Source organism: Triticum aestivum, chromosome 2A, assembly GCF_018294505.1.
Source record: "Triticum aestivum cultivar Chinese Spring chromosome 2A, IWGSC CS RefSeq v2.1, whole genome shotgun sequence".
Classification (NCBI taxonomy): domain Eukaryota; kingdom Viridiplantae; phylum Streptophyta; class Magnoliopsida; order Poales; family Poaceae; genus Triticum; species Triticum aestivum.
Window position 1 is genome coordinate 524526201 of NC_057797.1, and position 11224 is coordinate 524537424.

Consider the following 11224-nt stretch of genomic DNA (forward strand, 5'->3'; position numbering starts at 1 on the left):
GGATCAGTCAAAAGATTTGGCTGAAAGTCTTCAGAGACTTCATACTGAGTATGACACCCTTCAAGATCAACATAACACTCTCTTATCTGATCATGAGAATATTTCTTATGAATTTCTTCAAAGAAAGCAAGACCTTGAAAAGCTAAGAGCGAGTTATGAAGATCTTCAGAAGGAGCGTGATTCATTACTTGCTCAACAAATCAGCGCTTCTCGGGAAGAATTTGTTCCTCCATGTTTGAAATGCATTGAACGTGAATCTGTTAACTCTTCACCTGAATTTTAAAATGCTGCTAATGTTTCAAATTCTTCACATGCCTCTGCTATCACTAATTCCTCATCTGAGGATATTGCTAGTATCACTGATGATGCAGGGCTGAAGGAATTGTACATGACAGGCATGTACAAAAGCCTCAAAGGGCATCAGACTATTTGTGATGTGCTTAAAAAGCAGATCTTCAACAGGAACCCTAGGAAAGAGGGTATTGCCTTTGAGAGGAAACTCAATGCTGATGGAACATATTGGAAGCCTGAGCAGTACCCCAAAACTACAAGGGTTGCTGCAAACAGACCTCCAGTTGATCCATATAACTTATCTGGATTTGCATGTGAATCTCCTCGTTCTCATGATGAGTCATTTGACTCCAACTATAAACTGTTCAAAAATCAGAATGGTGAAGTATTTGCTAGATATGTTGGCATTAACTGCAGGAACGGTCCTCCTATGAAGAAAATGTGGGTTCCCAAAAGATGCCTTGAAAATCTTCAGGTGAATGTCATCATGACGCCACCTTTGAAGAATAGGAACCCTAGATCAAATTCTTCATATGGATCAAAGTCCTCATATGAACATCATCGTGCTAACCCATCTGTTTCGTAGGGAAGATCTAAGGATTATGGATATGTCATTATTCATCAAATCATTATGTCCATAAGTCCTTGAAGAATTTCTCTACTTACTCTTATGATTACTCTAACCCCTCTTATGTGAAACGAAATGGACTGACTTCTATGCCATCCTTCTCGTATGGAGCTCGCAGAATGATGAACTCTTTGCCACCCCTTCAAATGTGGGTGGTGAAGAAAAAGAACTAATCTCTTCTGCAGGGTCAGGTCTCCAGACGTACGTAATCGTCTGAAGAATTTGTTGGAGACGTGAGCATTCCTGATAGGACGCAGGCTAATGATGAAAAAATGAACTTTCATTTCTCACGTCCTCATATTGCTTTATCTGTTCTTTTGCTTGATGAAATTGATTTGATGAATTGATATCATATTCTTCACTAATGAAGTATATGAGTGTGTAAGATTCACTAATTCATCTATAGGATGATCAACCCAAAGCCACTGAGTGGGTCCTCGATAGTGGATGTACAAATCACATGATTGGTGACAAGAATCTATTGATGGATGCTCCATTATCTCCGTCGCATCTGAAGCATATCATCTTTGCTGACAAAGGCAAAAGTCAGGTATTGGGTCTAGGTAAGGTTGCAATCACAAAGGATCGACACATGGACAAAGTCATGCTTGTTGAGTCCTTAGGATACAACCTTATGTCTGTCTCAATGCTTTGTGATCTTGATATGGTTGTTGTCTTTGGCAAATACCGTTGTGTTGTGGTTATGGAAGCTGACAATTCCAAAGTCTTCGAAGGTTTAGGAGAGGAGACTTGTATCGATGACTTGGCATCGATGACTTGGTCATGCAGGCATGAGGAATTTGCACACGCTTGCGAAGAAGAAGCATGTCATTGGCATCGAGAATGTCAAATTCCTCAAGGATCACCTATGCGGAGCTTGTGAAGCTGGGAAGATGACGAAGGCCAAGCATCCAGCGAAGACTATCATGACCACCACTCGCCCATTTGAATTGCTTCACATGGATCTCTTTGGTCCTAATCATTATTCTGCTGTTTCAAATGAAGCATCTCAATATGGCTTTGTTATTGTTGATGATTACTCTCGTTACGCATGGGTACACCTTGTTACTTACAAACATGAAGTGCAGGAAGTCTTCAAACGATTTTCCTCGAGGGCTTCAACCAAGTTTGGTGTGAAGATCAAGCACATCAGAAGTGACAATGGCACTGAGTTCAAGAATTCTGGTCTCGATGACTATCTTGATGAACTTGGTATTACTCATGAGTTATCTGCTCCATATACTCCTCAGCAGAACGGCGTCGTGGAGCGCAAGAATAGGACTCTTGCTGAGATGGCTCGCACTATGCTTGATGAATACAAAATGCCTCGTCGTTTCTGGACTGAGGCAATTGATACAGCATGCCACATCATCAACAGAGTATATCTTCACAAATTCTTCAAGAAGACTGCCTATGAACTCTTCATTGATAAGAAACCCAATGTAAGTTATTTCAAAGTCTTCGGTGCTAAATGTTGGATAAGAGATCCTCATCACAACTCAAAATTTGCACCAAAAGCACATGAAGGTTTTATGCTTGGTTACGAAAAGGACTCGCACACCAACAGAGTCTTCAACAATGTTCTTCACAAGGTTGTTGATACTGTAGATGTGCGGTTCGATGAAACTAATGGCTCGCAAAGAGAGCACCTACCTACTGTGATAGATGAACCAACACCCGAGGAAACTATCAAGTTCAGGGCTACTGAGGATGTCATTCCTACTGAAGAATCTACTGAAGAATTCATTCCAGAACATGAAGAACATCGAGCTAATGCACCTGAAGAAAATACTGAAGAAAATGGTGCTGAAGAGAATGCTGATCAAATTCTTCAATGACAACCAGCTCATCCTCGCATTGCAAAAGAAGTGCAAGTTGAAAAGATCATCAATGACATCAAAGCGCCAGGTCCTCTCACATGCTCAAAAGCTTCACATTTATCTAACTTTTGTGGGCACTATGCTTTTGTCTCTATTACAGAGCCCACTAAGGTAGATGAAGCATTTCTGGAGCCTGAGTGGATTCAGGCCATGCAAAAGAATTACATCAGTTCGAGCTCAACAATGTCTGGGAACTGGTCAAACGTCCAGATCCTCGCAAGCACAATATCATTGGCACAAAGTGGATCTACCGCAACAAGCAAGATGGAAATGGCCTTGTGGTGAGGAATAAGGCACGGCTCGTAGATCAAGGCTACACACAGGTTGAAGGAATTGATTTCGATGAAACTTTTGCACCTGTTGCTAGACTTGAGGCTATTCGCATATTACTTGCTTATGCTAACCATCATGATATCACTTTATATCAAATGGATGTGACAAGTGCATTCCTCAATGGTAAGCTTGAGGAAGAAGTATATGTTGCTCAACCCCCAGGTTTTGAAGATCCAAAGAATCCTGACAAAGTCTTCAGACTCAACAAGGCCCTCTATGGCCTCAAGCAGGCCCCACAGGCATGGTATGATACCTTGAAGGAATTCTTCATGAAGAAAGGCTTCAAACCCAGTTCACTCGACCCTACTCTTTTCACTAAATCTTATGATGGTGAATTGTTTGTGTGCCAAATATATGTTGATGATATTATCTTTGGCTGTACTGACCAACGTTATAGTGATGAATTTGCCATATGATGAGTGAAGAATATCAAATGTCTATGATGGGAGAGTTGAAATTCTTCTTAGGTCTTCAAATTCGTCAACAACGCAATGGCATATTCATATCTCAGGAGAAATACCTCAAGGACGTACTGAGGAAATTCGGCATGCAAGATTGCAAAGGCATCAAAATTCCTATGCCCACAAATGGCCATCTGTGCACTGATGAAAATGGTATTGACTTCGATCATAAGGTATACCGCTCCATGATTGGCTCTTTATTGTACCTATGTGCATCTAGGCCAGATATAATGCTTAGTGTTTGCATGTGTGCCCGATTTCAAGCTACACTGAAGGAATCACACCATAAGGCTGTGAAGCATATTCTTCGATATCTAGCTCACACACCAACACTTGGATTATGGTACCCCAAGGGCTCGGCTTTTGATCTCATTGGATATTCTAACTCTGACTATGCTGGTGATCATGTGGACCGCAAGTCAACATCTGGTACATGTCATTTCCTCGGACGATCTTTGGTCTGTTGGTCCTCGAAGAAACAAAACTGTGTATCACTATCTACTGCTGAAGCTGAGTATATTGCCGCTGGTTCTTGCTGTGCTCAATTGCTATGGATGAAGCAAACTCTCAAGGACTACGGCTTCAACATGAAGAATGTGCCTCTCTTATGTGACAGTGAGAGTGCCATCAAGATTGCTCACAACCCAGTTCAGCACTCGAAGACTAAGCACATTTAGATTCGTCATCATTTTCTTCGTGATCATGTGTTGAAGGGCGATATTTCTATTGAGCATGTGAACAGCTAGCTGATATCTTCACAAAGCCCTTGGATGAGAAGAGATTTAGCAAGTTGCGGTGTGAGCTAAATATCCTAGAATCTTCAAATGTTATTTGAAAAGGACACTCATCCTAACACTTATGCAAAATTGATGACTTAGATGTGCAACACATGAAGCAACGTTTTCTTCAATCAATGAAGAATAACACTCTTAGTGTGAAGAAATTAACGAAGAATTTGATTCTCAGAACCCTACGATAATTGTACGCGGTGTCTGAAATCATCATTCATATACGGTGGGTCACGCCACCACCAAAAGTTGAAATTCCTCAATTGTTCATATTCTTCAAACTTTGCATTGTCTTCACTGTTTCCGTCATTTTTCTTCATTGGCTATATATATATATGAGTTTATGTCCTCTACAGCATTCACTTATTGCTAATTCTTCAAGTTGGTTTTTCTGCTAAGTGAATGTGATCGAACCCTTCCCCCTCTATGCTATACTCAACCCAAACTATTCACAAATTCTTCATGTGCGTTCTATTTGAAACTCGTTCAAAATCTTCACTATGTCCTTGTCAGCTGAAGAAATTGCGAACGGAACGTTAAAACCTATCTTATCTAAATTTTCGGCTTTGCCGCTCAAACCGCTCCGCATCCCACGATATACTTATCCATTCACCCACAATCGCACACGATCTCCACCTCTCAGTACGTGGGTGACACATGTCAAGCGAATGAGAAGGGTCAGGGGCATGTTCGTCCAATTTCTTTGGGCGAACAGTTTTTCACCGTGGCTATAAATACCCCTCCTTCCCTTCCTCACTTCTTTTACTCCGCTCGACCTCTCTCCAGCTCGAGCTTCTCAAAACCTAGCGCCGCCGCTACTTCATCGTCGCCGGTGAGGAAGAGCTTCACTGCCTCGACCTCGTCGCCGCCATACTCGCGCCGACCGCGGAAATATTCACTCCGCCGCCACCGTAGCCGTCTTCCTCCGCCGAGTTAGGGCGTGGAAGATCTACACAGATGAACTTCACCTCTCTACTTCACTGTTCATCGTGTTCTTCATCTAGGGTAATTAAAAGTTACTTCTACTGCCCTCGTTGATTCGAATGATTATCTACAAAATCTTCAAAGGTGTTTTTCTTCATATCTTCACACACTAAACACCTCACAAGTCATATGTTCTTGATTCGTTTCTCTAAGCATCATATTTCTTCAAGATTCCTCAATTGTGTGGATCTTCGATCTATACAACTCTGGAACCTAAGACAAAGAACGCTTAGTGAAATTCTTCAAGACTCATCTGGTCAAATTCCTCAAACTTGTTCTTTTTGAAAAACCTTCTGAGAACGCATATGACCTCTCCAAATTCCTCGCAACTATACTCTGTTCACAGGTACTCATGTCAGCTGCTGAATCACTAGGTTCTCATCAACTTAACTCATTTGCAGCGTTCCTCGAAGAAAAGTTGCATACTTCTTCAAAGAATTCAATTGTCCAAATTCCTCAACTAAAGAAAATGGCTGACGGTAAGAAGCCACAGAAAGGAGGAGAGAGGCCTGAGGTCAATACATCGTTTGAGATCCCTGATGAAATATATGCTGGGTACTGCACATCTACTGAGGAAACCAAGAATGAGCACAAGGTGCGCATTCAGAAGATAGAGAGGAGATGGGCTAGAGAGTGGAGGGAGTACAGATATGTCACTCCCAAGTACATGAAGAAATTTGCACTCAATCCTCCATGCCCAAGACCTCCATTGGCACCTGGCCAAATAGCTGATCCCACCAGCCTCAAGCACGGTGAGGACTATCCTGATGAATGGGCCAAGCGCCAAGCCAAGTTGGCTAAGCAAGCCAGAGAAGCAGTGAGGAAATTCAATGAAGACTCTGCTGCTGCTGCTGCCTCTGCTGTCAAGCCAAAGAAGGCTATGTCAAAGAAGTCTGCACGCAAGCCAAGTGCTTCACCAACAATGCCCTCACGGCCAGAATCCTCAAAGCCCTCACGGCAAATTCCTCATGTTGCTCATGCTCCTTCAAAACCGTCAGCTCCTCCAAAGTCCTCAACTGTTCCGACAAAGTCCTCAGCACCTGTGCATCTTGCCTTGTGCCAAAGGACTGCAGGCATCTCCATTGCCTCAGGTGTCTCGGCTAGTTCCTCAGCTGCACCAAATTCCTCAACGGGACCCTCTCTCCTAAAGACAAAGGTCACTACTGGACGAGGTCCTTGCCCAAGTCCTCAGAAGAAGCAAGTTGCTTTCCAAGTGCCGTCTGAAGAAGACGAAGCTGATAATGATGAACTTGCAGAAATCATCAGAGATAGGCAAGTCAGGGCCGCTAGAGCCAAGGGAACAAATGTGCCACTTCTTTTGGATCCCAAGTTGATCCTCGAATACATTGACGTTTGGCACAAGGACCCCAACACTCCCATGCCTGACTTCAAGCTGACTCCTGGCCAAAGTCACGTGCTGACTCACTTCATACAAGAAGAGAAATGGAAATTTGAATAGGGGAGGAGGGTGAAGAGAGCGCTCAAAGCACAGTACAAGAAAGAGCGCTCTCTGAAGCAAAACGTTCTGAAATGTTCACCTGAAGAACTTGTTGCTCTCCAATCATAAATCAAGAAACTGAGTGATGAATTTGATCGCTATTATGCTGACTGGCTGGGAGCCAAAGTCGGATTTGTAAAGATAACAGAATAGTTCACCTCCAATGTTGCAGCCCCAACACAACAGGAAATTCCTCAGGCTGAAGCATCCGCTCAGCCTACTGAAGAAAATGCCAGAACCGCTGATGATAATCAGGCTGTTGAAGAACATGTGAGTTCTAGGGCTGATGACTGCATTCCAGCCGCTGAAGAAATTGCTAGGGCATCCACTAGTGGTGCGCCTGAAGAAACTGAAGAAATCAGGGCAACTGCATCAGTTGTGCCTGAAGAAAATCAACCAGATTCCTCTGCTCCTATTGCGCCAACACCAACTCCGATCCTTCCATCTGCATCAGATGTGAAGAAGACCAAGGCTGCAGAGCATGCATCAGTGAAGAAAAAAAAGCATCAGCTACTTCAGATTCTTCAGCTCCGAAGAAGATGAATTCTTTGACAAGTTCATTTGCTAATCCCATTGATGTTGTTCCAATCTCAACCATGCCATCAAAGGATCTTGTTCCTTTTGATGAAGAATATGAGATCCCTAGCGGATCTGATGAAGAAAATCATTCTGCTGCTTCGTCAGAGCAGATTGATGAAGAAATTGAAGTGGATACGATCCCTTCAACACCTATCATCTCCTCGCCCATGCCTCAGTTAACAGCTGAAGAGGCTGGTGTTGAAGAAATGGAAGATGAAGATGTGGACATTGGCTGGTCCACACCCGTAATAAGTGATGAATTCTGGGAAAGTCAGCATCCAAACTCTCCAATGTTCACACCGTTGCAGCAAATACCTCAGTCACCTGCACAAACTATGCAAATGGGCTCTAAAGAAACTCACCCCACTTCATCTGTACATGAAGAAATTCTAGCCACCAGCGCTGAAGAAAATGCTGCTGCTGAACATCTGAAGACGCAGACTGGCACTGAAGAGGAACCAGAAATTCCTCAGCCTGAAGAACCTGAGATTGTGATTCCTGAGGTCGTGATGCAACTCACTGACACTCCTCTGTCAAAGCCAAAGGATCCATTCTCATGCAAGAAAAAGTTCAAGGCTGATGATTTCTTCGGCGAGCACGTATTCTTCGAAGACTAAAACCCATATAACTTTGCTCGCATTAGGAAGAGGCGTTTCTAGACTGCTAGTCAAGCCAATTTCTATTCCTTAGTGATGTTCAACAAAGATAAAATCTTCTACCATGAGCACATTCCTCACGTGGATATGGAATCTCTACCGTGCTTCGCACCAGTCCTTAGTGTTCTTCACGACGCTGGACTGTTAAACTTTTGCTCTGACATTTGCGATTGGAATGAAGAACTGATTCTTCAATTTTATGCAACGCTGCACATCATAGGAGATTCTGAAGATGTGAATTCATGGGTGCTGGACTGGATGTCTGAAAACACTCACTACACTGCACCAGCCTCTGAATTGCTTCATGCCTTACCACTCAGTCCTCCCCTTGAAGACGCTCGTTGCATCTACAGTGAACTTGAGCTTACAAATCACTACATGCAGGTGCTGATGAAACCTTTGAAGCCAGGTCAGGCACCAAGAACCAAATTCCTCGTGAAGGAATTGCTTTATGTGCCCAGAACTGTCTATCGTATTCTTACGAGGACAATAAGTCCTATCAAAGGCCATGACACATCTGATGAGGAAATTGTTGGCATCATGAAGAATATGGTATCCAACATCGTTCATGGCATTCCTGTTAATTATCATGATTTCTTCATGAGGACTCTAGCAATTGTTGCACTCTCTTTGTTTGAGCTGAAGCCTTATACACCTTGGATTATGAGATTCCTCAGGACAAGGTCTTCACTCAACTACAAAGATGATTTTCAGAATCACCTCAGCTACTTGACCTTGATTGAAGTCCTCAAGCATACCTATTCCTCAGTTGATGGAAAGGGCAAGGCACCAGCTGTTATAGATGAAGGCATTCGTCCATTGGATGGTCAGTTTCGCAAAGCTGCCTCTTATTCCACCAATGATGACTCTGCCACACATGACTCTGCCGCTGCACCCAAGTCTACTCCTCAAGCCACTGCTCCTCGTGTGATGACTGATCGTGAGCTTCTGCTTAGTCTTCACCAAAAGGTGGATCAAAATCATAAATGGGTTAAGTGTCAGTTTGGTTCATTTCTTCACAACATGACTGCTACACACAATGCAGTGAAGAAAAACCATTACTACCTCCATGAAGTCTTCGGTCGCACCTGGGCCATTCTGTCACATCTGTATAGTGAAGAGATCTGAAGGAAATGGGTCTCAAGGAAGATTTTGACTGGTCTGCACCCCCACCGAAGAAATTCAAGAAGGTCAAGGTTCCTTCTCTGGTGGCCAGCTCATATTCCTTATCATGCGACACTGATGAAAATGAAGACTTGGACGACACTGTGGCAGGCCCTACTACAACAAACGACCCCAACAACGCTGGCGCTCCTTCATCAACTTGATATTCTTCAAGGGCGTTTAGTCTTCATATTCGATCCTTTTGGTCATTTGATGGCAAAGGGGGAGAATTTTGAGTTAGTCTTCAAGCAAGTCTTTCTATATGTGCGTTTTTTTCTCAAGTTACAACTCTCGTTCTTCTGAGGCTTTATTGGATCAAGTTGTAAACTTAAACCCGATGGTGCTCTGATACTTTTGATATGTTTCTCTGCATGCTTATTCCTCATATATGCTAATGCACGCATGTTGAATTACAACAGTCACCATATTTCATCATGCATTTCAAATTCTTCACTGTTATATGTCAAATGTGTGTATGAATTACAAGATATAGGGGGAGATCTCCATGATTCAACTCTTCAAGTGTGCACTATTTCAAAAGCAAATTCCTCACTATGCACATCTTCAGGGGGAGTTCTTCTATATCTTGCAATCAAATTCCTCAATATCAGTATTTACACTTCATATGTTTATCCCCGTTGAAAACTTAACCTATATTGTCATCAATCACCAAAAAGGGGGAGATTGTAAGTGCATCTAGTGCCCCTTAGTGATTTTGGTGTATTGAAGACTTACATGTTAAGGGACTAATGCGTTTGTGAGTGTACACATGTCTATAAGTCTATGAGGAGTTTGATATTTACATAGAAAGTCGACCCCTAAAAATGAAGTTCTTCGACTGAAGACTTTGGATTTCTGAAGACTTTGAAAGTGAAGAAATTGGTGTGACCTTGAAGACTTGGTATTCATTCGAGGAACATGAAGCATGAAGACTTTTGTTTTCGTAGTTTCATTTTCTCCTTCTTGAGTCATAGGAAACACCGTACTGTTAAAGGGGGTCGAGGAAATACTAAGGAAAAATTTCCATGTGATGCTCAACTCAAAATCCTACACCTACCAATCCCTTTGAGTGAAGACATTGGAAATCTCATACAATCCAGTCATATTCTTCAGCGACAGAGACGAAGTTCTTCTGGTCTCTGAGGAATTTGTTCTGACTGAGGAGTTAGGAATTAGCTAGTGCGGATTACCTACACAGTGAGGAACATGATAGCCCTGAGGATTTTGCTACTCAAAATTCTGACCGTTGCTGTGCTATGCGCCAGCTGTCCCAAAATATCTATCCACCTAACGGTCATATCATTGAAGGGCATTTATGTCTTATCATGTCGGGCTGCTCCCTAGGCTATAAATAGCCGCCCCCTACAACCACTAGCTGGTTGGCTGCTCCGAGAGAAACTGACACTTGTCATTTGAGAGCAACCCATCCTCCGAGGACTTTGAGCAAAAATCATCAAGTGAGGAAAAACCCAAACCCAAACACCTACAAACCCCTAGTGATTGAGCATCACTAAAGAGATTGATCCTGCGTGGATCCGACGCTTGTTACCTTTGAAGACCGTGCTTCTTCCAGACGGTTAGGCGTCATGGTCTAGAGCATCCAAGAGGAATTGCGGATCACCGAGTGACCGAGTTTGTGTAGGTTCGGAAGTCACCTGAAGACTTACCACGAGTGATTGGACGAGGTCTGTGTGACCTTAGTTCAAGGAGAATACGGTGAGGACTTGGTGTCTTGAGCTGCGTGGTCAGGACTGGGTGTCCGGGACTGTGTGTCCTCGATTTTAAATACTCAGCCGCTCCAACCAGACGTACAACTAAGACAACAGTTGGAACTGGTCTACCAAATCATTGTCTTCACCAAGCTTACTGGTTCTATTCCCTCAACTCGTTCATTTCCTCATAACTGTGTTGTGTGCTTGTTCATATCTGTGTTTGAAGACTTTGACTGAAGACTTTCTCAAT